The sequence below is a fragment of the Mesocricetus auratus genome, unplaced genomic scaffold (genome assembly GCF_017639785.1).
Source record: "Mesocricetus auratus isolate SY011 unplaced genomic scaffold, BCM_Maur_2.0 Super-Scaffold_100009, whole genome shotgun sequence".
NCBI lineage: Eukaryota > Metazoa > Chordata > Mammalia > Rodentia > Cricetidae > Mesocricetus > Mesocricetus auratus.
In genome coordinates this window covers 70,489,101-70,512,078 of record NW_024429193.1, presented here as the reverse complement: position 1 = coordinate 70,512,078, position 22,978 = coordinate 70,489,101, and the positions used below count along the sequence as shown (strand labels likewise).

General features: G+C 41.8%; 1 protein-coding gene across 2 annotated transcripts in view; it reads left to right on the top strand.

Annotated features, from left to right (window-relative positions):
- Positions 1-2,754: 2,754 nt before the first annotated feature.
- Fbxw7 (F-box and WD repeat domain containing 7) overlaps positions 2,755-22,978 on the top strand; it is a 155,819-nt gene continuing 135,595 nt past the window's right edge. For both annotated transcript variants that reach the window (XM_013120630.3, XM_021233111.2), the window contains exon 1: positions 2,755-3,884. The gene's annotated coding sequence lies outside the window, so the exon portion shown is untranslated. The remainder of the gene's footprint in view (positions 3,885-22,978) is intronic.

Here is a 22,978-nt window from a genome sequence, read left to right as displayed (position 1 = left end):
AAATGAATTGATATACTATAGTGGCATTTTTAGAAATTTTGCCAGATAAGCTAGGTTATGTAATCTTTGACAGCAGAAACTACTGGTGTGGGATAATAAAACATTGATTATGAAACAGATATCTCTGATTAACACGTCATGCAGTTCTTTGATAAACTGATGAGCCAGAAAAAGAAACATTAGCCAAAATAAGTTTTTGATCCTGAGTTACTTTTTTGGAAATCTGATTTAACTGATGTACTTCTCCTCTTGATTAACAGGCAATATTTGGAACTGAGAGGATATAGAACAAGTTGGAGATGTATGAATTGCCTCCTCTCTAGCAGCCAGTGTTTAACAGCTGTTTTCTCCTGTTACCAGGCTGGAAGGGGAGGTGAACGGAGCTTATTTAGTAAGCTTAGTGGAGTTGCTTCCTCAGTAAATGGCTTGGGGCTCTTCTGAGAGCCATTCTGTCCCTCAGTGATGAGGTTCTAAAGTGGAACCATTGGCAGTGAAACAGATTAGGCCTTTGAACACTGCAGGGCACACAGGTTTCTGGAAGCACTCTCAGTTGCAAAGCTCTGTAGTTTGCACTCTTCCCACTCAAAGTTCACAAAATTAAACTACTAACTCTAAACCTACATTGTATTCCTTTAATTTCTGCTGTATGGGAGAGAGGTCAACAAAAAGGATTATGCTGTTGCAGCCATGTTGGTTATTGATCTGATTCCCTGTGAGTCTAACTTGAACTTGGCAGGTTTAATGGATCGTGTTTGTAGACAGTCAAACCCAGCGTTAACTAGGGAGAGATACTTGACTCCTGGGATTTCAGGTGAGGTACAACAGGGCCTGGTGCAACTTGTGAGTCTGTCCTTACTTGTGTGTGTGTGTGTGTGTCCCGCCTTTGCACAAATATACAACCGTGATTTATCAATGTAGACATTTCATTGATCTACTGTTTGTATGCGGTGGAAGACCTGGCGAAACCCTGGGCTTCCCAAATACATAGATGGTGCCTTTGGTCCATCTCCACAAGCAAGGTTGGAAGACCTACAGCGCCTTTGATACCCATCACTGCTGCTTCCAGAGGAGGGGTCGGTGCAGGGTCCAGCCACACAGCTGTGGAATTTGTTTCCCTTCATCTTTGCTGCTGTTTTAATCTCATTCTCCCACCAGACATTGGTGGCGCATGCCTTTAATCCCAGCACTCAGGAGGCAGAGGCAGGCGAATCTCTGAGAGTTCGAGGCCAGCCTGGTCTACCCAGCGAGTTCCTGGACAGCCTCCAAAACAATACAGAGAAACCCTGTCTCAAAAAAAAAAAAAAAAAAAAAAAAAAAAAAGGTTCCAGACAGATTTCTGAGATTGTGGTCCTTTTTAACGTTGAAAATTCTTTTACTACTGAACCAGTTTACATTTCAGTAGTTATTCCTAAAACTTAAACAGAATCTGTAGGACAAACAGCCCAATATTATTTGTTAATAACGGGGGGGGGGGGTGAGGGAGGAAAGGAATGAAGAAGGGAGGGAGAGACAGAGAGGGAGAGGGAGGGAGGGAGGGAGGAGGGAGAGGAGAGAGGGAGAGAGAGAGAGAGAGAGAGAGAGAGAGAGAGAGAGAGAGAGAGAGAGAGAGAGAGAGAGAGAGCACGCACACGCTCGAGCGCTTTTGAGTAAGTCCTAAGGCGAGGGCCAACATTTTTTGAAGATAGTAAGGAGCACTGTAATGAACAAGATCAGTTCTCCAAAAAATTCTTGAGACAAGCAAGAATGACTCTTAAAAGGGAGGCTCGACTACATCCGCTCCTTGAAAACATTAAAAAAACCGTCTATAATATCCCAGAGTTGGTTCTCTTTAAGCCCTCTGCTCCCCAAACCCGGCAATTCACCTACTTTCCCACAAAAGCCTGAAGTTGCGGCTCCCATCCCAACGTCAAGCCGCATCCCTTTCCTTTCGCGGCTCGAGAGTGGGGGTGGGGGGTGTATTACAACTCTCAGGTTTCCGAGCCGCAATTTACAAAACACTTGCACTTCCATCACCATGGCCGAGTTCCGGGGCTGCGATGCGAGAGGCACGCATGCATGCATGCATTCATTCATTCATTCGCTCGCTCGCTCACTCATCAGACCTTCGCACCGCACCACGACCACGCATAAAGCGGCGGCTCGAGGTTTCACCCCCACGCCACGGGAAGGGTGGGGCGCTTGCTCCCGGGAGCAGGTGCAGCAGCTGGGCTGTAGGGCAACTTTTCCACCCGTCTCGCTGTTCAAGAGCCTGCTCCGGGCCAATTGCCTCACCTTCGGGTGGTGCGCGCCCTAGCCCGGCCCCGGGGCCTGGGCCTCCTCCTCGTTGCCAGAGGAGCAGTCGGCACCTGCCCTGGAGGGAACGGCCACGGAGCTCTCCCTCCGCGCCGCCCTCGGGTCAGGGGTAGGATCAGGCGGCAGCTTAGGCTCGCCTGGGCTCCTCCCCTTCCTCTCCAGTTCTGACGCGGCCGAAGAGGCGGTGGCGGCGGCGGCGGCGGCGGCGGCGGTAGCAGCAGCAGCAGCAGCAGTCCCGCGGCCCGAGGCGCACCCACCCGCTCGCAGATCTCGACTTCCTCTTCCCTTGATGCGTCATCAGAGCGCGCCGCCGCCTCCCGGGGCGGGGTGGCTGGAGAGGGGGAGTAAAGACCAGCAAAGGAAGGCGCTGAGAGGAAGGAGAAGGGAGGGGGAGGAGAGCGGTTGCTAGGCGACTTGCGTCATCGCCGGGCGCCGCTCTCCTCCCGCCCCTCTCAGGAGTGAGGCGAGAGCCCCGCACAGAGCGAGGGAGACAGGGAGCTGAGCTCCGGGCGCTGCCGCCGCCGCCGCCGGTGAGAGCGTGCGAGCGAGAGAGTGAGCGAGCATCCGAGAGACCGGACGCCCGTGCACTGACCGCCGCCGAGACCTTCGCCTCAGCCCGGGCCAGCGGGAGCCGCGGCCGCCGTCTGCTTCCCCCCCTTACCTTTCCCGGCCGGCAGCGGCTGCTGTACACGCCGGAGCCGGAGCCCCAGCCGGAGCCGGAGCCGGAGCCGGAGCCCGCGGCCGGGGGGCAGGGAGGCGGCTGCTGCGGGTCGGGACTGGTAGCTGCTCAGCCGGGAGAGGACGCCCGCGAGGGGCTGGGCTTTCTGCCTCGCCCCGGGGCGTGGGGCGAAGGACCCCCCGAGGTGTAGGGAGGGGGTCCCGGCCGCCGCGACACATGCGGGAGCCGGGAGCGGGGGCGGCGCCGATCCGAGCCCGCCGGGCCCCCAGCTTAGCCGCCGTCCGGTCCGGCCGCCCGGGGCCGTAGCATCCCTTCGCGGAGTGTATGAGCCGGGGCCCCCAGCCCAGGAGCCATCCCCGGGCCGGGGGGGCGGGGACCCCGATGTGAAGCGGCCGCGGCGGCGTGGTGAGCGGCCCGGGCGCCGCCGTCCTCTCCTTCCCCTCCCCTCCCCTCCCCTCCACCCCCTCTGGGGGGGCTTCTTCTTGGGCTCGCCGCCGCCCCCCTCGGCTCCTCGGCGGGACTCCGGGAGTTTTCGGCGCCCCCTCCCCGCCCCAGCCCCCCAGGGCAGCGGGGCCGGGGGGGACCCGGGGGGCCGGCCGCAGCCTCCGCCCAGAGGAAACTTTCCCCAAACAAAATCCTCGAGCCTTACGATCGTGACTGTCCCGGGACGAGTGGCCCAGGACGGGCAGGAGCCACAGCCTGCAGAGACCCAGGAAGAGGAAAAACGGTGAGCGGGTCGCCGCCGCCGCCTCTACCCCGGCAGCGCGGAAGAGACCCGGGTGGTTGCCTGGTGGAGCGACGCTAGCACCGCTTCTTCCTCAGTTCCGCGCCGAGCCTTTCGCAGCTGCCGCCTCAGCCTGAAGGAGGAAGGGAGCCAGCCCACATTGCCAGCGCCGCCGCTCGTCTCTGAAGCGTGAGTGGACTCGGGGGAGGGGGGCGTTCTAGGGTTGCAATTGGGAGCCGGTGGGTGCTGGGTGCTGGAGTTTGGCTGTTGTTTCTCGGGAGGGTTGGCCCTGGAGACCTTTCCTTCCTTCTGAGGGGAGAAGGCATCAGTTTCCAAGAGTAATGCAAGTACAGGGGCTTTGACATAGGGGAGCTGTGTCTCCAGAGTGGACGTTTGCACCTTTCTGCACGCCAATTTGCAAAGGGAAATCGAGAAAGCCCATGCATGGACAGGTCTGTCTTGTACATTTTCCTGGCCACCAGTTGTGTCCAACACAGTGGTTTTTGTTTCAGGGAAACTCCCATGGATTCCCACGTGGGAATCACTTGAATCGATTCTTTAAAATTTCTTTCTTTCTTAGCTGTTGTTTTTGAAGTTGCCCTTGAGAGAAAGACCAATATTCGTGTTAGTACTCACGGGAGCTTGGTGCCCCAGACACGGTATTTCCCAAGTCCAGAGATTCTGCTTCCTAAGGAGGACGTTAGCATGTTTCAGCAGCTCAGGAGAGTCCAAGTTCCTAGGATGCGCACCTCTTTGAGACTGAGTTGGGGAGAACACTTAATGCGTTACCGTTTTATAGAAGTTGCAGCACTTTCTTCTTTCCCAATGCTCTTATCATTTTTGGGGGTAGAGTAGTACATTTTATGTGATGGGACATTTTTCCTAGGATTGAAAGGGCATGCATGTGACTTTTCTTACTTGACTTACCTTGTCAACTTAGGAGAAACTTCTTAACCTTCTCAAGAAAGTATTCAGGTATCTTAAGAGTGCTTTAAATTAGAGGTACAGAAAAGAAATGTTTCACATATATAAGGTTAAACATATTGTGGGATTTTATGTAACAAGGATCATAGGTAGTATAAAACTGAGAATTCTGGTCCATTCAGACAGCTGAAGATGGGCAGAGTAGAGTTGCTCTGTAGAAATGAATGGAAACCTGGGCTTGTCTATTCATCTTAATTTCTCCATTTAGGATCACGATTAAATTTGTTTGAAAGTTTCTCACATTTCACAATGTTTGGGTCCTGTTCTCCCCCCTCTTTTTAAAGTAATTAGCCCAAAAGTTTATTAGTTCTGCATTATGTAACAACTCTCTTATCTTCTGTCTCCTCAAACTTCCAAGATACAGTTTGAGAAATGCTAAGGCAACCATGACTTTTATCTTCTCTTGCTTTTATAGATTTTGGTTATTCTCTTCTGTCATCTGTCCCAACTTTTTAATCTTGAGTACTTTTAATTTTTTTCCATTTCTTTGATGACATTGCCCTCTTTTGGATCTTCTAGCTCTTTTATTTTTCCTTAGATGTTTTGTTCTTTATATGTTTTCTTAAAACACTGTAAGTTCTACATAGTGTAAATGGGAATTGGCATGAAAATATTGAATGGTGAATGCAACTTTAAGTTTAGAATAAAACATGTTTTTGGATCTGTTAACCTTATTTTGTAACCCAGAGAAAGTCATATATTCCATTTTTTGAAAAAGATGACTGAGAGACCTAGTTTTTCATAATCTGCTTTTTGGGAAGAAGGGGGCTGTAAACCAAGAAATTCTACTTTTCGTGTATATTGCATCTGGTCAAAGTTGCTTACTAACTTGAGGACCTGATTTCAAATTGGTTTTAAGTCACAGAAGTACTTTATTGACTGTAGAAAAACAACATTTGATATTTTCGGTCTTTGGGGTACCTTTTCTTACATGTGACAGAGGCAATGAAATACAAATTGCATAAAACTGCAGGAGATGGCTCGGTGTGTAAAGCTGCTTTCTTCACATTTGAAGACTTGAGTCTAATTCAGAGAACTAACAGTGGAAGGAGAACACTGACCCTACAAGGCTGTCCTCTGCCCCACATGTGTCATGATCACACGCATGTAGTAGGAGTAAAAATAAATAGTTTTTTTTAATGTAGGAAAGGAGGAACTGTATTATCTTTATTACTCCAAGATGACTATATACCAGGGACTGTCGTTGCACCTTCCATTAGGGAACTGTTGATTTTGGACTACCCAGGAATAATTGGAGTCTCTGAGCCAAATCTTGAAAGGGCTCCTTCAGGAAGAAAAGAGCATATACAAACAAAATATTAAAGACTCAGAGTCAGAAAATGTAAGAGGAGAGATCTAATTAGGAAGTTAGCTAATACCTACCTAATGGTGGAGATTCTTGACTAGGGTTAAGATAGTTTGCACTTCTATAGACTCATGGTTACAGTTCATAAAAGAATTTGAAAACTGCTTCAGAGAGGGCGGTTTCAAGTGATTGGGAGAAATTATACTTTAGGACGAAGACATGCTGGCTTTAGGATTTTGTTTCTCTAGGAAACCAACCTTTTTACATTATGTGGGGGCTGCACAGAAGGAGGCGTGAAAAGGAAATGCTTTGAATGTTTTTTAGCTGGATGCTAGTAGTTTCTCATGAGCAGGAATTCAGAAACGGCAACGGACTTTGCTTTGGATGTTGACTTTTGGGTTAAGAGATGGGTATCCATGTAGTTCGTGTGCTTTTTTTCCTTTGTCTCTTAAGTCTTTCTCTTTGCTTTTTGAATCTGTCTCTTGTCCCAGGCTGACCTTGAACTTGCTGTGTAGCTGAGGATGACCTTTAACGTCCAATCATCCTGATCCTGCCTTGACTTCCTGAATGCTAAACTTACTGGTGTGTTGTGTGCCACTGTTTCTGGTTATGTATGGCTGGGAATGGAACCTAGGGCTTTGTGCATGTTCTCAGGTGCTTTGGCAACTGAGCTGCTCCTTAGGGCCTGCCCCATGTAGTTTTCAAGACTGCAAAGTAGTTGGGGTAATATGCTGACATTGTGGGTAGCGATGGGAGTTCAGTCTTAAAGCATTTAGGTTTCTGAGATTACTGATACCGAATAAAGAGCTGAAAAATGATTTTACAGTTTTGGGGATGGGACAGATTTGTGTTAGCTTAAGCACAGGCATAATAAGAGACATTCCCCAAAGAGGTGCTTCATAAGTGAGTGAAAATGGCAGTTGAAAAGAGGAACAGTCTTTAAACATAGCTGCCAACTCAGTCCAGAGCCTATAATTCTGTTTTATCAACAGTTAGAGGCTTTCAGTAGAGCATTTAGATACTGAGACATGTTCAGAACACACAGGGAACTTATAAATGAAATGGAAGAATGGTTTCTCCAAACTCAGGCTTTTGATATTTCCTTGCATTATTATAATTTTAAGCTTGGTTCCTGTCCCCCTACCCCAGACAGGGTTTCTCTGTGTAATCTTGCTCTGTCGACCAGGCTGGCCTTGAACTCAGAGATCGGAGTACCTCTGCCTCCCCACGTGATAAGTCCCTCCCCAGGCCAGCTAAGCTTGGTCTTAATACTAATGAAGTGGTGCTAAAAATTGCTGAAAGGGAAAACTGTTTCCTGTCATTAACTTTCAAGGATGTGCATCTTTGTGGCCCATACAGTGGAGGGGATATTTCTGTGTTGGCACAGAAGTGTCAGGCATACTTCAGAATACTCAGGCATCTTTATGGTTAGCATTTGGCATTGTTTTTAACAAGGATAAAGGATTGTTATCTTTATGTTCCTTAGTTTGAATTCAGTACCTTCCAAAGCTTCTTTGGTTTCTTAAGAGAATATCCAGTTGGATACTTAAGAGAAGTATCCAGGAATAGATACTTTTAACTAAGGAGGTAGGTCTACAATAATTTTAGGGTGAGGAGATAGTGATAGATAGAATATCTGCTATCTAGGGCTTTTTTTTTTTTTCCATTTTCTCCATTTCTTACATGGGTGAAGATATGCTTAAGGGTTTTAAAAAAGCAACTTTTTAGCATTAATATGATTTATTAATATGGTGGGACTCCATGATGGGGAATGGTAACATCTATATTCTTTGTAGTGGCAGTTTTGCTATTAATATGAGAGGGCCTTGAGGGTTCCTATCTGTAGGGGTGACCACACCCGCATTGACAATATTGTGGGCTCACCCCTGCACCTATCTGTGTGTGTGTGTTTTAGCACCAGAGGGCTTCAGAGTGTGAGGCTTAGCAGAAGCTCATTTAAATGTATGTTGAAGATGATTTTTAGAAGAGTGATGTAGAGGAAGGGTTGGCAGCCTTTCTGTGTGGGTCAACAGGCTCTGTCACAACATGTAGCTCTGTTCCTGCCATGTGAAAGCAGCCATGGATAATATGAACTTGAGCTATAACTGCTCCAATGGGATCTCATGCATAAAAACAAGAAGTAGATGGGATTTAACCTGTAGGCTGAGCTGAAGTGTACAACTCCCTGACAGAGAACACCTAAATCTAGCATATAAAGTGAGCTACATTATACTACAAAGCCAGATTGGCCATTTTAGGTGGATTCTGATTTCCAGATGGTATGCTGGGCTGCCTTGTAATGATGATTTGCCTTATAGTGATGAGAAGTATGGACTAAGAAGCAGACATGATACTCTCTAAATGGATCTAAAAAGTAGAGAACCACATGTTATCAAAAGATGCAATACTTGGTGTCTTAGTTACTCCTTTATTTCTGTGACAAAGCATCATGACCAGGGAACTTTTTATGTATATACAATATACTTAAACAATATACATATATATATATATATATATTGTTTACTTGTGCCTACAGTTTCAGAGGGTGAGTCCATGATCATCAGGGTAGGTGAGCATGGTAGCAGGCAGGCATGGCACTGGAGAAGTAACTGAGAGCTCACATCTGACCCACAAGCCCAAGAAACTGGGTCTGGTGTGGGCTTTTGAAACTCAAAGCCCACCTCCAGTGACACACTTCTTTTTTTTTTTTTTTTGTACTGTCTGTGTCGTGTCCGAGCACGCGGGTGTGGCATAAGACAAAAAAGGTGGCTGGAGAGACAGCCGTGGGTACTGGGAACCGAACTCTTATATTTTTTGGTTGTGAGCCTAACCTTTAACGGCTGAGCCATCTCTCCAGCCCCAGTGACACACTTCTTAAACAAGGCCATACCTCCTAGACTTTCCCAAACAGTTGTTACCAACTGGAGAACAGGCACTCAAATATACGAGCCCATGGGTAGTTCTCTTTGTATTGTAACTAAAAGAATCTGTGAAGGAAGAAGTCCCTGTGTCCTGTTCCATGTGTTGTCCCCCACCTCCGGGGGTGATTAGAACTCAGAAGCAAGATGCATGCTAATTGAGCAGTCTACCACTGAGCTACATTCCCCTAGTGGTAGAAGCTTACCTTTGAAAGAGTCTGAAAATAAATTGTAGGACAGCTAAGGCTATACAGAAACTCTATCTTGAAGAACAAAAAAGGAAAAAAAAATAGTTCAAAATTATTTTCATTTTGTTTTTTAAGTGTTGCTGTATTTTAAACCACATAAGTAATTTGAATGTATATTTTTAACAGCATTGCTACCTTTAAGAGTAAATGTATTGCAATTGTATTGCCTAGAAAGGACTAGCTATTGATTTGGTGCAAGTTTTAATGCACCAAATGTTACAGCTAATGTCATTTTTTCTCTTTTGTTTTGTTTTTGTTTTTTTCAGACAGGGTCTTGCTATGTAGCCCTGGTCTTTCTGAAATTCATTCTGTAGACCAGGCTGTCCTCAAACTAACAATAATCCATCTGCCTCTGCCTCTGGAGTGCTGGTATTAAAGGTGTGCACTACCATGCCTGGCTACAGCTAATGTTAAAACATTGTTTTATATGTCCACAAATACTAATATCTGTATTAAATGATAATATATTTACCCTAGTTTTACACATTTTGCTTCAAGATGCTCTTTTTTTGTTTAATACAGTACAATTGTGATTCCTTTTTAGTTATGTTCAAAGCTGTATTTGTATAATTATCCCTTTGTATCAAAAGACCCCTGCAGATACCAGAATCTGAGGATGTTTAAGTCTTTTACAGGAAATAAATATTTAAAGGGCCCAGTTTGGTGACTTGCCACCAAACCTGAGGACCTGAGTTTCATCCCTGGAGCTGACATGATGGAAGGAGATGAGTGACTCTTGAAAGTTGTCCTCTGACCTCCACCTATACAGTGCTATGTGTGCCCCCATAAATAATGCAATACGAAGTACTTACATATAATATCTTCCGGCATCCTTTAAAATTCACTTCTAGATTACTTGTAATAAATACATAATACAATATAGTCAGTTAACAGTTATACTATATCATGTAGGGGTAACAGCAAAGTCTACAAATTTACTATACTCATTTTTTTCTGGGCATTTTTGACTTGTGATTGGTTTAATCTGCAGATAACAGAGTGTGAATATTCACTCCCCTACACCCCCCACCCTGCACTTTAGTGCTGACCACGCCTGGGACTGTGAGTAGGATTAGGTCTGGGGTTCTCAGCCTGTGCTCACTTTCTTGGTTCCAGTCAGGCTGCAGAGAGCAGCCTGGATGAATCCTTGGAGCGGGAACTTTTGGTGGTCATCTGTTTGCTGTGTAAGTGCCTTCTCCCCAAGATACAGTTTTATTAACCTATATTGGGCCTAGTCCAGTAAATCTTGATCCATGAGAGGGTTATTATGTTTAGTACTTTTTTTGTGGGGCTGGTGTGTGTGTGTGTGTGTAGTTTTTTGAAATAGTCTCTCTTTCCATAACCCAGGCTGTTTTTTGAGATATTATTGTCTCAGCTCCGGGGGGCTGAGATTATAGGTATAAAATCAAAGGATGGGTGGCAAAGGTAAAAGACATAGCTGTTTCTCTCATGTCTGCAAGGATTTCAAATAGAGACATTTTACTTTGCAACACTTAGACCAGGGATGGTGAGCATTTTGGTGTGTGTTCATTAGCATTGCAAATAGATGAGTAAATTTGTTTTCAAATAGTGAACTGTTACTGTTACATCTTTCTACTTTGAGATTTTTCCCATTTAGTATAAAACCATTCTGGGATAGGCCTGGAAATATACAATGAGATTTTTGCTTTTTATTTTTTTTTGTAAAAATTTATTTATTTATTATGTATGCAGTGTCCTGCCTGCACATATGCCTGAAGTTCAGAAGAGGGTACCCGATCTCATTACAGATGGTTGTGAGCCACCATGTGGTTGCTGGTAGGTGAACTCAGGACCCCTGGAAGAGCAGCCAGTGCTTTTAACCACTGAACCATCTCTCCAGTCTGACTTTTACTGTTTTCTGATGCTACCTCACTGATAGTTTCTCATAATACCTTTCATATCCTATGCAAATATAGTGTATTTCCTAAATGAATATGGCATTTATACATATTTTGATAACTACATGTTTACATCTAAATATATTTAAAATTATTCCTAAGACACTTTGAGATTGTGAAATCCTGAGAAAATTGCAATTCTCACTGTGCTGTGGGGCAATAGAATGATTAATTTAAAAGAAAAGTTTTCTAAAATGTTCTTTAATTTTCGTAAGTTTCTCTAATAGAGTAAGTTTAAGCAGGAAACATGAGAACCACTATTCGTTTGTGTTATTTTCCCTTCAGGTAGATGGAAATGCACAAGAGATCTTGCTGCTTGGCTATGACCTGTTTTCCCCTCTCAAACCTAAATCATAGCTGTGCATCAGTCAGGTCCTGTGTGGTTTGTTGCTAAACTTGTCACCTCTGCCTTTCCTTCCAGCTGAAGGTAACTACTGGAACTCTGGGTGGCTTTTGGGAGGAGGCAGTTTTTTTCCTCCATTTGTGTATTTGTGTACCTATACCTGATATATTGTGATAGATGCCTTTTTCCAATGCTATATGGCCACTCTAATATTTGTAAATCTTAAAAGATAGTGCAAAACGTTTAACATCACTTCAACTTAGCTTTACCTCTGAGAAGTCACCATTGAACATACTATGTTGCCTTGGGCTTTTACATCCCATAGTGCTTTTTTTTTTTTTTTTTGACTTCTCACTAAGCAGCCTAGGCTAGTGTAGAACTCATTATGTTACCTACATAGGCTTCATACTTGAGAGCCCTTTGTGTCAGCTTCCCAGGGGTTGTCGGTGCTGGGAGTAGTGTAGGCCTGTGCCACCAGACTCCACTTTTCAATACTGACAACAACATAGGTGAAATTGTAGGGCAAGTTGCTTCTCTGTTGGAATAATGTATGTAGTTGGTTGATGCTTTAGGAAGCTCATATATATTATTCGCTGATGTTAACTAAGTTCCGTGTCTTTCAGTGTGTGATGTGGTAGAAGCTCAGAGTGAGGCATTTAAATGAGCACTTGAGTTTGTAATCCTGTTTCATAAGCATCAAAATGAATATATGCTTCATTAATATTCATTAAGAAATTCTGAAAACTAGAGAGAAATGACAAGTATAGATAACTTAATTCATTTCCAAAGACCTCAGTAGTGAATGGATCAGGTTTTTTCTTTATTCTTATAATTAGTGATTTTTTTTTGGTAGTGATGATGATTCAAGTTGTCCATTGAGCAATCCCAGAGTGTAATTCAGTTATCAGTTCTTCTCACTCTTTACTGTCCCTTTAGCTCTGGAAATAAAAAAGCTTCAGAAAATTGTGAAGCTGAATAGATTTATCTGTACCAGTTACATTTCAAACTGAGACTGAAGTGTTTATTTAGGTGAACACATTATTAGTAGATACCTAATTTCCTTATAAAATGATTTGTGTGTGTGTGTGTGTATAATGCTCCTTAAATACAAAATAGCTTTCAGAAAGAAAGACTTTTTCTTCAGGTCTAGAATAGTTCGCTTTATCAGCATCTGTGAGGAATGATGCTTCTTAACGGTTCTAGAAAAGGGTTTATATTGTCTTTAATTATATGTGTATGTGTGTCTCTGTGTGGTGTGCACTGTGTGCAGATGCCTGGAGAGGCCAGAAGTGCCGGGTCCTCTGGAGCTGGAGCTTCAGGTGGTTGTCAACCACGCAGTGTGGGCGCTCGGTACCATTGGGGTCTCCTGCAGGAGCGGTGTCTGCTCTGACTTTTAACCCACTTCTCTAGTTCTTCTGATGTTTTTGTATTTGGAAGGTTTTTTTTTTAATGATTTGAGAGCCACTTGGTCATGCTTATAACTGTTTTATTTAACAGAATTATGTATTTAAGTATATAAGAACCCACAGGCCAGATTTAAAAAAAAGATGGAGATATTTCTTAGCAGTGATGATCTTGTTAGCTCTGGTCTTTTTGCTTTTTTTTTCTCCTTTTTAGGCAAATTTCCTTTAGGTTTTGTTGTCAATGCAAAGTTAGGTTGGTTTATCTGAAAATTGAACTCTGGTTAGATGGTTAATTTAGTGAAGATCTAATTTTTAAGATTTTTTGAGTACTTTAACTTTTTCTTGTTGGTAGCAATTGGGGTTACATCTCCAGCTTTCTTTCCATTTCAGTATTTCAAGAAGGATCTTAGACTTTGAGGAACCCGTTGGGATTTCTCTAAGAACTCAATCATCTGTTGCCTTCTGTGTAGTTGGTAGCTCTTAGCTGTGACTTTGGTGATAAGATTTTTAGAGTGCTTGTGGGTTGGGGCGGCATTCTCCATGGATCTTTACACAGGTGGGATTGTTTTCACCTGAGAAAGATAAGATTTTAATTAATACTGGATGGAGAAATTTGGAGCAGGAAACAGAAATTTAAATTTGTTATAAAAGTCATCCAGTAGGAGAGGAGAGGTGGAATATATATATATATATATATATATATATATATATATATATATATATATAGAGAGAGAGAGAGAGAGAGAGAGAGAGAGACAGACAGACAGACAGACAGACAGACAGACAGACAGACAGACAGACAGACAGCAGGGCCGAAGAGGGAGGGCTGAGAAGCAGACTTGGGGAGCCTGTCAGGAAGTTTCGAGGTCAGTCTTAGTCAGAGGTCACACCCTGTTATTTCTTTGGGTTGTGGACTTGGGGTGTTACCACTTGTTATCTGCTACCCTTTGAAATGTTGATTAGAGATTGGTTTTGTTCATGGCTTTTCAACATCTGGATCCTTAAACCATTGAATTTCTAATCTGTATGTATAATCATTGTGTTCCAGGATGGGAAAAATTTCTACCGTACCTGATAAGGAGAGGTCTGGGCAAAAGGGTCAGACCTCCCCTGCCTTCCCTGATTGGTTGTTTTTATTCCCTAGCCTCATGTTCAGGTGCTAGTGATTCGATATGAATAAATGAGGCAAACTTTGGGTTGATGGCCCGAGTTCCAGCCCTGCTCCTTTGTGGTCTTGGGCAGATTACTTACCCAATGTGTCTCCTGTAAACTGTGATGATAATAGTAACGAGGGCTCTCAGAGAGTCGTTGGAACTGAGTGATACATGAGCGCCTTCCCTCAGTAGATGCTAGCTGTGTAGTAATACCACAGCGCAGCACTAAGTTGTTTCTGTGAGGTTGCTCTGCTTTTGAAAACTGATGGCATTTGTGATCTTTGCTCTTGAGTATGTCTCTGTTTTGAATATTGTCTTTATTCAGCAGAAGATATTTACTGAACACCTACTGTGCCAAGCATTGATTTAAGTGAACAGAGCATAAAAATACCTGCTTGCTTGAAACTTACCTCTGGCTAGAGGAGGCAAAATACAGACAATAAGGCAAAACAGAAATTAAGAAATTGGGTTGACTTCGTCTGTTTGAAACCGCTATTAGTCAAACCTGTTAGTGTTTTCCCATTTCTGCTGCTGGCTCTTGTTGGGAGCACCCTGAACACAGCACGCTACACAGACCTGGCCTCATTGTTCCCCACTCCAGTTAAGGCAGCCTCAACATGTTCATCTTTCTTTGACTTACCTCTTAAGTTGGCTAGCTCAGGCTTTTTATTTTAGTCTCCAGACATTTGTTGTTTTTGTCTTTTCCTAAATTCCTGCTTTTCTATCTCTGTCATTCTTGAGACAGTTCACAGAAAACATTTTTTCAAATGTACTCCCTGTTTTTGTGGTATTTTTCCATTTTATATTTCCTCCTTTTTCATTGCCCTTAATTGAAATAGTTATGTTGATTTGTCTCATTTAATTTTTTTTCTTGTATATTGAATTAAATTGTGAACCTGTTAAGGTTACAGACCACTTTTCCATTCTAAGCTGAACTTCCTTCCTTACTTAGGGAAAATGGATAATACTTGCTCCATGGGATGTTGTCAATTTTCTAAGAGATAATGTAGAAATTTTCACAAATGGTGGTTTCGATTTCCTTTACCTACTGTGGTTGCTACAGCTGTGACCTTAGTGCTGAAAGTTAGTTTGTCCTGAGCAGATTTGGGAGATTTTACAATTTCACTTCCATTTTTATTAATAGTTTTAGTTTTTTTAATGGTTAGCTTTTTATGTTGTAATATTACTTTTCAAAAATTACATGAAAAATGTGATGGTGTAACTTTTCGAGACAGGGTTTCTCTGTGTAGACCAGGCTGGCCTCGAACTCACAGAGATCTGTCTACTTCTGCCTCCCTAGTGCCGGGATTAAAGTTAAAGGCCTGTGCTACCACTGCCTGGTTTAGTGGAGGTGTTTCTGATGGTTACAGCTATATGGAGGGAGAAGAGAGGAGGAGGAGGAGCAGAGGGACACTGGAGGGTGGTGGCTGGGGGGTGAGGGATGAACTTATTAACTAACTGCTGGTATCTAATGAGCAGAAACTGGTATAAACAATATATAGGACAGTACTCAAAGAAAAGGATTATCTGGTCTAAAATACCATTAATGCCAGTGTTGGGGAGCCTATGTAACTATACCCCCTCTTCATTTGCATATATTCTTTGTATAAGATATTTTACCAGTTAGAGTCTGTATAAGAACTGGTTATTGATAAAGATAAACCTTCATTCTTTAAGAAAGACATAGGGAAATCAGTTGATAACACTTTTTTTTTTAAGGTGAAAGGGTAGTTGCTTCAAAAATAATTAAAAAGTGCATATACTCTTTCAGAAACTGGGAAAAATTTCCCACTTTCTGAGAGGTTTTCCGAATTTTTCAGATTAAACTGATCATGTAAAAGTATATTGAGACTGAGGGCTTGTGAGACATGGATGCCAGAATGTGTATTTTGTAAGTGACGTATACATTGAAAGGAAGGAAGAGCACACATCCAGGGGAAGAAAGTCATCTGATTGGGAACCCCGGGCCATGTGTTCTTTGTCTCCTTCTCTTGTTTTATTACTGACCAAGCCAAGGAATTGTTAATGTAGGAACTTGCTTTCCTATCTGTCTTCTCTTTTTAAACATTGTTTAAAATTAAATCTTACATTTCCTGTCCATTTCGTGAGCCTCTTTAATTTCTGTGCTTTTCTTACCTTGGTTGACTTTTGACTGGTAGCCTTTCTAGTACAAATCCTATCTACATGCAGGTTTCCCTTTGCTGTCTCCCAGGACGTTTTCTAGGATGATCTGGGAACTGGGAAGAACAGATTTTCTCTTGGACATGGTATTGCTTGTTTGCCATCTGATGAAAATCAAGAAACTAGTCACATCATTTTCAGTTTGTCCTTCTTATGCCTTTTATCATTTGTATGCAAAAGACTGGATATGTTTCCAGGTATATAAAACATATGCATACTTGGTGTTTGTTTGTGTCTGTGTGTACATGTGTGCACCCAGCTGTGCCTTAGTACTGGTTCAGGATCCCCCCAGACTGTCTGCAGCACTGCTTACCACCAGCTGCATCACCTTGAATACCTTATCTCTAGGTTACTTCTAGCTAATACAATATAAAGGTGATTTAAACATTATGCTTACGACAAGGAAAATGTGTGTATTCAGTCATACAAAACAATTTTTCTTTTGTCTGTGCTCCTGCATTCACACACTTGTGTGTGTGTGTGTGTGTGTGAGAGAGAGAGAGAGAGAGAGACGAGAGAGAGAGAGAGAGAGAGAGAGAGAGAGAGAGACACAGAGAGAGAGAGACAGAGACAGAGACAGAGAGGGGGTGGTTGACATCTGGTTTGTCTTACGTTGTTCTCTGCCTGATGTTTTGAGGCAAGTCTTCCACTGAACCTGAAATTCATCAGTTGTGATAGTCTGACCAGCCACTGTGTTCTAGGAATCTGTCTCTGGCTGCCTAGTGTTGAGCCTACTGGGTGGTTTTTAACATTCATACTTGGAATCTGAACTCAGGTCTTCAACATACATAGCCAACTGTTTACTAATTGAGCCATCTCCTCATCTCCAACAAGCACTTTTTAAATTTTTGTTTCTATCTTCAATGTCTGATCTTGGATTAAACTGAGGATGTTGAATCTGTGGATGTGGTGGCCATACAAATAAATACACATGTAAGTAATCTTCACCTTACTGTTCCTCTGCCTGGAGGATTCTTCCTTCTCTTAAGATCTTACTTAAGATTATTCTAGAAAACGTCTTGATTAAGGTAAGTAGAGTTAGTTATCTTTTACTTAAATTGTCTCACACTTTTACACCATCTGATGTGATTCTGTTTTTCTCTTTACTTTCTTTGGAGGTAGGGATCATGTCTTAAATACTTTTGTTTAATGAATTTCTCCTCCCCAAATGCCTTAACTTTCCTGCTACAGAGTAGGCATGTGGTGTATGAACAGAGATTGGAAGAGAACAAAGCAGCAGTGTTGTTCAGTAATCCTCTAAGCTGGGAGCTCTGTCTCATCACCTGTAAAACCAGGTGCTTAGGAGTGCAAATACTTACTGAGTGAATCAGAAGTACACTTTATATTATTATTACCTTTTTAAATATACACGTGTGTGTATCTGTGTATGAAACATGTATGCAAGTGCCTGTGAAGACCAGAAGAGGGTATCCAATCCTGTGGAGCTGGAGTTAACCAGTGGTTGTAAGCTGCCCAACATAGGTAATGGGAATTGAACTTGGGGTCCCTGAAAGAGCAGCTGCATTCTTAACCACTGAGCCATCTCTAGACCCAAGAAGCAAATTTTCATAGTTGATAGTTTTAATGTGACTTTTCTTCCTTCCTCATTTCTAGGAAACATCTAGAACTAAGGCAGCTTTGCATTCATGTTCACTTCTCTTGATTCAGTAATAAGATTCTGATACAACACAGGTATCTTAAACATTTCCTTAACTTGGCTGCCTTTGTCTAAGAGATTTGTATTCAATCCTGGGTATAGACATGTAAAATGTATATACAGATTAAATCATTTACTGGCAGTAAATACAATTTAAATGGTTATATCATTTATTAAAGACAAAAGCAAATTTACATACTAATATGTAAATGCTTGCTAATTTTTATATAAAGAATTAAATCTTAGTTGAATGTTTGATCTGCAGGGCATAGACATTTTCAGCATTTTCCAGAGTTGATTGATACTTTGATTCTGTAATTGTCAGTGCTGAGAATGTTGCTTTGCTTAATTGTGTAGTATAAACGACAGTAGTAAATTTAGGGCAATTTCAGAAATTGTTGGAAATTTTGTTCTAATTTTAAGTCAAAATTTACTGAATAATTTTTTGAAATGAAACTTAAGCCAGCAACTTATTTTTCAAAGCAAACATTCTAATGCAATATAATTAAGACATAGACTAATTTCATACTTGCATTCTGAGAAATGATGGTAGGAATATTTTAAACTTGCATTCTGAGAAATGATGGTAGGAATATATTAAAAGTCTTTGTTTTTCCATAATTAAACCATTATGTTTCTGTAGGGCAGGAAACTTTGTATGGACAGTAAAAACTCTACATGTAGTCTTGAATCTGACTGGACACATGTTACGCAATGGGCGTTGGTGCTGCATTGCATGGCATGCATAGTACAAAGTGCTTGTGTTCTGTGTTCAGAACCAAGACTTCAGTGAAGTCATGTGATATAACAGGCACATGCTATTCATTTAGTACCTGATTTTAAATTAACTTTCAGGCATTGTGTGTTCAGAAACTTTACCATTGCCAAATTTTTCATGACCTCCACAATGAGCTATGTGACTCCAATGGTATAATGACCCATAGTTTAAGAAACGTTGATCTAAAATGATTTTGATTGCTTGCTTTTTTTAACCATGGGCTTTTTCTGGTATTGCACTTGAAAAAAGATGAATGATGTCCTATTAGCCTTCTATTACATAAGGACTGCGATCGAATAATAATGCTAAATAAAAACTTAGTGCCAAACCAAGTAAATATGTATATTGCCTATAACTGAGGCATTTGAGGCTTGGGAAAAGGAAGAACACAATTGGAAATAAGGAAGTTGCCACTACATCCTTTTGCTTTTAATACTGATTTTAGCCTTAGACTTGCCCTAGTTATTTACAGGTACCTAACTAGAAGGGAGAATTGTGTGAATCTAGGAGATAAGCATATAGATTTGTCATGTGGTAAATTAATAATTTGACATTTGTCATCATGGTCATCGTTAGACTTAGTAAATGTTTACTGTGCATCAGTCATTGCGTGCTGGAGACTTCACAGACACTGTTTATACTTTACTTCTCACTTTGTCACATGCTCTAGATAGAGGAGACAGATTGAGAGAGCTGAGCTACAGGGCTAGGATTTGAACTCCCAAAACTACGCATTGTGCTTCACATGTACAAACATAGGAGAAGGTATTGTAGGATTTTATTCTGTTGGAAGGAAGATTGCAGGCTCAAAGAAAAACAGTTCCTAGGTATGTGTCCATTTTCAAAGTAATTGTGAAATTTAAGCTTGCATGGCTTGGCATCACTTGGTTCTTAGTCATGTTTTTAGTGTCAATTTTAGACCATGTATCTAAGACATTGTCACTTCACTTGCAGAAGTTTATTAGGGTAAAATGTATTTAAGACATAAAGTAGGGCTGGGGGTTGGTGCAGTTCAGTGGTGGTGTGCATGCCTAGCCCGTACAAGGCTCTGGACTCCATATCTAGCACTGCCAAAATGGGTGGAGGGAAGGGACTGTTGCCAATTTTATACTCAGTTAATAAGTTTTCAAATTTTAATTAATTAGGACAGGATTGCAGATAGTCTGGGCTGACCTCGAACTCCTGATCCTTCTGCCTGTAGCTGACTACTGCTGGGATTACAGACACTTGTTGGCATCCTCAGAGAGGGATATTTCATTTGCTGTTTGAAAATTGTGGTTAGATGTGCATAAAGCATAGCAGAAATTTGAGAATTAATTATTAACTGGTTTTGTGTGATATTTTCCTAATGTGATTTGTCTTTGGTCATTTAAACAATGTCACAACTTTTTTCTTTTCTATGCTTTGTTTAGAGTAAGTCCATACTCAGTTTATTATTGATACTTTCGTTTAAGAAGTACTTCTGATGTCTGTACTATTTATATATATTTATTTGGAGATTTAAAGGTTTCACATTTTAATTTTGTTACCTTATAAAAGCTAAGTTTGAGATTGGTTTTTAAGTGTTTTGTTTGTTTTTTATCTCACTGGTGGGAATCAAACCCAGGGCCCTGTACATACTAGGCAGGCAGTCCACTACTTTTTAGTAGGTAGTGTTTCATATGCTTAAAATTTGCCTGTCCAAGAATTTGAAACTCTGGGCTTTTGTAAAAATGTATCAGAGATTACATGTAAGAGTAGAGTACCTAGTTACTCTAGAGCACCTACTTTACTATTCCATTGAAGATGAACAAATACTGAAATGGGGTGGCTGGAGAAATGACTCCACAGGTAAGAGCTTGTGTGTACTCAGCACCTCTACCCCACAGCTCACAACCTCCTGTAACTGGCTCCCAGGGCACCAGCACTCAGGTGCCCCTTCCTCACACACATACACTTAAAAAGAAAATAAATAGTTTTTGGGAAAAAGCCCGAATTGGGGTCTGATACTCTCAGTTGCTGCTTGCTTCCAGGTCTGACAACCTTAAGTTTAATCTCTAGAACTGACTCCTGCAAGTCATCCTCTGACCTCTGCATGCTCACTGCGACACATGCACAACAACACACAAACATGTGCATACACACAACAACAAAAAGTAACAGCCACCCCTTAAAAATTTAAAATGGCATGAACAAGGATGACTTCTCCTAATGAAAACCAGGGATTGGGGCAAAGAGAAGTCTTAAGCTCTTTGTGTCCTTGGACATTGTTGACCTTTCTACCACAGGTTTCTTTCTTAAAATGGCTGTTAATACTGGAATTGGGGAAGTTGAATTGACAGAAACAACTTCGAGTGCTTAATGCCAGGCACTGTAGCATTAGATTTTATCCTGAAGGGCAGATTAAGGCAGTCCACAAATGCCCAAATAAAAGAATAATGGATATTTATTTGGGGATACTGACACAATGAAGTATATAGCCGCTTATGCCCCTGGAGGTGCAGGCTGCTGTAGGGTGCTCTGACCACCATCTAAGAGCCAGAGAGAGCCCTCCTTTTCCTTACATGGATCATGTCTGCACACTGAAGCCACACCCTAAGGTTGGTACCCCCAAAACTGTTGCAGAACGAATTCCCACTGTACTTCCCCTTTTTGTCTAAATAAGAGAGTTTTAAACATAATACAAAATTATATACAGTGAGAATAGATATCAAGTATTGACCAGGAGAAAGAAAGGTAAAAACTTACACAAATTTAGACCTACAACCAACAAGAGCAATATCAAGCAAGAAACACATACTAAATGTCCAGGCCATGGGTAAATGGCATATTAGAGAGATTACTCCAATAGTTGTCCCACCCTGGAAAGTCTAAGTCTTGTACCTAATATGCCCTAGCTAAGATATGAGAGGCTATTAGCTGTGACTGTCTAGTCTTCAACCTCATCAAAGACCGGAGAGGGGAGTAATAGTAGTTGGGTAAGCAGAAAGTGCAAGCAGTCTACTTCTGAAAGGTGCAAGAAATGACAAAAACAGCTGGCTGTCTGGACAGGCAGCCAAGGTCTCACAGTAACGCCAGGGCAACCAACTTTGGCTAAGGCCTAGAATATCTGACAGACGATTTTCAGAAGCAGGAAAATTCACAAGACTGTCCTACCTTGTATTGACAAGGTTCAACAGTCTCTTATCTTTGTAACCTGCCTGTCCAGTTTAGACAGTGTGCTTAATGTCAGCAGTTGGGGAAAGGGCAGTCTTTTTTGCCAAATAGACCATCTTGCCAAAGAAGAAAACAAACTCCATATGGAGTGTCTCCAGTGGCCAACATTCACTCAGGAATACCTTGGTGCTGCCAGGAGCAGTTGTGTCTTGTGTCAACAGAGTTCTAAATTATTAGAATATTTAAATGCCTTATTATGTAGGCCTTTGAAGTGTTCGAAGATCAAATATCTATGCTGAGTACATCTCTGTGTATCTAGAGAACCTTACTAACATAATTAGGTATGAAAATCATGGGTGACTATAACCTGTAATTCTCAATAACATATATTGCTTACTAACTGAAGCCTCACGTATAAAATAAATCCTTAAACAGACGTGCAGCATGAGGACAGTGGCCTCGAAATTGTAACTATATGCATATATATGTGAATATCTTGATCAGAGGTAGAACTATATAGTGCAATATGGCAAAAGTATCCTTAAATTATATCAATATACAAAATATCTTAAGTATATGTCAAAACATACATACATACAATATGACAAAATAGCTATGTTATTTTGCAAAAATATAAACAGGAAACTACACCATATGATAAATACAATTTCAAGTTTGTAACAATATACAAATTATCTAAGACAGGAATACAAAATAATTTTACATAAGTATCAATATAAAATAATCTTTATCAGCGTAAGTTGTAATTGTCTATAACTAATAGTTGCCAAAATCATTTACAAGTAGATACACTAATCTACCTATTATCCCATCTCGTCCATTTCCCCTTTTTTCTTTTACAAAAAAGATTCTTGAGTCTAAACTTCATATTCCACTCCACTCCCAACCCTAATACAACTTATAACCAACCCTAAACTGGTGGCAGTTACCCAAATGAAGGGTTGATTAAGGAAGTCCACGAATGTCCGAATAAAAGAATAACAGATATTAATTTGGGGAACACTCATATAATGAAGGTAAATAGCCGCCTTAGTCTTCTGCCTCTGGAGGTGCAGGCTGCTGCTTTGCAGGATGCTCAGACTACCACCCAAGAGAGCCAGAGATCCTTTTTCCTTACAAGGGATTGCATCTGCATACTGAAGCCACACCTTAAGGCCGGTACCCCCAAACTATTGGTGGAATGAATTCCCATTACGTTTATCCCCCTTTCATACAGTTCTACTTCCTATTGAAAGC